At 57.5% G+C, this 3,224-nt stretch overlaps 1 pseudogene; it reads right to left on the reverse strand.

Moving 5' to 3' along the window:
- Positions 1-2,675: 2,675 nt before the first annotated feature.
- Positions 2,676-2,773, reverse strand: LOC112130573 (small nucleolar RNA U13; annotated as a pseudogene).
- Positions 2,774-3,224: the final 451 nt, after the last annotated feature.

The raw sequence follows: 3,224 nt of genomic DNA on the forward strand, positions 1-3,224 counted from the left end.
ATGATCCCCGGGGCTGGCACTCTAAATGGAAAGCCTCAGGGTCACACGCCCTTGATTGCTGGGCCCCAAGTCTGGAACATGGCCTTCCCAGTCATCGGGAGCTCACCTCGAACACTGCGTGCAGCGTGGGGGCACATGGGTGAGAGGGAGGGGGTGAGAGGGAGGGGGTGGGGGGGTGAGAGGAAGGGGGTGAGAGGGAGGGGGTGAGAGGGAGGGGAGGGCACATGGGTGAGTGGGAGGGGGTGAGAGGGAGGGGGTGAGAGGGAGGGGAGGGCACATGGGTGAGAGGGAGGGGGTGAGAGGGAGGGGGTGAGAGGGAGGGGGTGAGAGGGAGGGGAGGGCACATGGGTGAGAGGGAGGGGGTGAGAGGGAGGGGGTGAGAGGGAGGGGGTGAGAGGGAAGGGAGGGCACATGGGTGAGAGGGAGAGGGTAAGAGGGAGGGGGTGAGAGGGAGGGGGTGAGAGGGAGGGGGTGAGAGGGAGGGGGTGAGAGGGAAGGGAGGGCACATGGGTGAGAGGGAGGGGGTGAGAGGGAGGGGAGGGCACATGGGTGAGTGGGAGGGGGTGAGAGGGAGGGGGTGAGAGGGAGGGGGTGAGAGGGAAGGGAGGGCACATGGGTGAGAGGGAGGGGGTGAGAGGGAGGGGGTGGGAGGGAGGAGGTGAGAGGGAGGGGAGGGCACATGGGTGAGTGGGAGGGGGTGAGAGGGAGGGGGTGAGAGGGAGGGGGTGAGAGGGAGGGGAGGGCACATGGGTGAGAGGGAGGGGGTGAGAGGGAGGGGGTGAGAGGGAGGGGGTGAGAGGGAGGGGGTGAGAGGGAGGGAAGGGCACATGGGTGAGTGGGAGGGGGTGAGAGGGAGGGGGTGAGAGGGAGGGGGTGAGAGGGAGGGGAGGGCACATGGGTGAGAGGGAGGGGGTGAGAGGGAGGGGGTGAGAGGGAGGGGGTGAGAGGGAGGGAAGGGCACATGGGTGAGTGGGAGGGGGTGAGAGGGAGGGGGTGAGAGGGAGGGGTGACCTCCTCTGGGAAGCTTCCTTTCTAGGGAGATGCAGGGAATTAGGGGTGGGCAATACTCAGAGATCATCAAAGTATACCACTGAGTAATGCATATGTTCATATGTCGTGCGACTCCTGTGTGCCATAGAGGCTTGGCACACATTGTCTCTAAGTGGGCTGCACTACGTATGACAATATACATTAAAACAATATTTTAGCACTGAAAATCCTTATTTATATGTGTAGACTATCACTGCCCTGGGGAGCCTGGAGTGTCCCCTTCCTTCACCCATCCCCCAGCAGCCCCTTAGCTCCCCAGCCCCAGTAGAGACTAAGGGGTGGTGGTCAGGAGGGCGGGTGTTCACTCTGCTGTCAAGTGAGGGGTGCAGGACCCAAACCCGTACACTTTGTCTCATGCTTTAAAACAGGGCATACTGCCTGCAGCCAACACTGAAAAGACACCAGACTGTTACAAGAGATTTTCTCTGGATGTTGGAATTACAGGGTCAATTAAGCTTTTCTCTGTCTTTTGAAGTTTCAGGACATTTCAGGAGGAATATGTATGTATAGGTTTTGTATAAAGAACCAGAGCCAGTGAGTTCATACCCACAGCGCTGACGCCGCCATGGCAGCCGGGACGCCGTAACTGGGGTGAGCCTGGGGTCTCTTGGCTGTCTTGGAGCACCACAGGCTGGGGGCATGGAGGGGGACAATATGCAGAGCCTGGGACCAAAGGGTAGAAATGGTGGACTTTATCACAGGGGCCAACGGGCCAGTAGGGGTGACGCAGGGAGGGCGGGCCATCCCCTTGGGCACAGCGTGGCTACATGGGCAGTGGCACTCAAGAGCCAAGGAAGGAAGACCAAGAGAAAAGGAGGGAATAGTGGGCAGCCCCCAGGGCAGCATTGCCAGCCTGCATGGGGTGACATCAGAGACTCAGTTGTGGGCCCCCCTCGAGGCCTGCCCTGCCGTGATGACCTTTGAGCATAGTCTGCTCGGCGGTTCCCTTAAGGACTCAGCAAAGAGGCTGCAGCAACCGCCCCAATGTGAGAGGCTCCCACTCGGCTCTAAACTAGAGTCTTTCCCCCGGCCCCATCCCACCCCTCCAAGAACCTCCTTCTCCCCCCAGAGCCAAAACTCCCCAAGATGCCATCCATGATCCTTGTTTCTTGTGCTCCCCAGTGCAAAAACTGGAGCAACAGTCCAGGATTTGGAATTTGCCCTGTTTTAGTCTTTTCTCTTTCTTTTTTTCTTTTTCTGGTTTGTTTGTTGTTGTTGTTGTTGTTTTTGAGTCAGAGTCTCTCCCTGTCACCCAGGCTGGAGTGCAGTGGTGCCATCTTGGCTCACTGAAAACTCCACCACCCGGGTTCAAGCAATTCTTCAGCCTCAGCCTCCCAAGTAGCTGGGATTACAGGTGCGTGCCACCACGCCCAGCTAATTTTTATATTTTTAGTAGAGACAGGGTTTCACCTTGTTGGTCAGAGTGGTCTCGAACTCCTGACGTCAGGTGATCCACCCACCTCAGCCTCCCAAAGTGTTGGGATTACAGGCATGAGCCACTGTGCCCAGCCTAAGCTTTTTCTTTCTTTCTTCCTTTGTCTTTCTTTCTTTCTTCCTTTCTTCTTTCTTTCTTTCTCTCTCTCTTCTTTCTTCTTTCTTTTTTTTTTCTCATTTCTTCTTTTTCATGTTGGACAGATAATGTGCCCAGTAGCAAGGTTTGATGGAGGCACATCCCACCCAGGAGGATGAAAGCCCAGTTGTCCTGCTGATGTGTCACAGGGAATCTGTTGGAGCCTTTCCATCCCCGGCTCCCTGCTTTCCACTCTGCAGTCCCCTCCCTGGGAGCTGGGGCATCCTTCCTCCTTTCTCTTCTCCTCCCACCCAACCAGGGTCCTGGCTTCTGAGTAAGGGAAGCTCTAGAATCCCTTTAGGCCAGTGCAGGCTGAGCCATATGATTCAAGGGGACCCAGTTCAACACAAACATGCGGGTCCCTTGTTCAAAAAGCATCAAGACTTTGTCGTCGGCAGCAGCCTCGCGTTGAGCCCAGTGCCCAGTGCTGGCTCCCAGCCCAGGAGGCTGACCTCAGGCCAGGGGCTGACCCTAAAGGAACAGGGAAGAGAGGGGTTCAGCTGCCTTGGGGACTGGGGTGTCCCAAAGGAGTAAGGACCAGCTGTGCCTGCCAGTTCAGAGCAGGCACAGCGTAATGGAGCCGGGAGTGGAGGCAGCAGCAGGA

The sequence above is a fragment of the Pongo abelii genome, chromosome 22, assembly GCF_028885655.2.
Source record: "Pongo abelii isolate AG06213 chromosome 22, NHGRI_mPonAbe1-v2.0_pri, whole genome shotgun sequence".
In the NCBI taxonomy this organism is placed as follows: Eukaryota; Metazoa; Chordata; class Mammalia; order Primates; family Hominidae; genus Pongo; species Pongo abelii.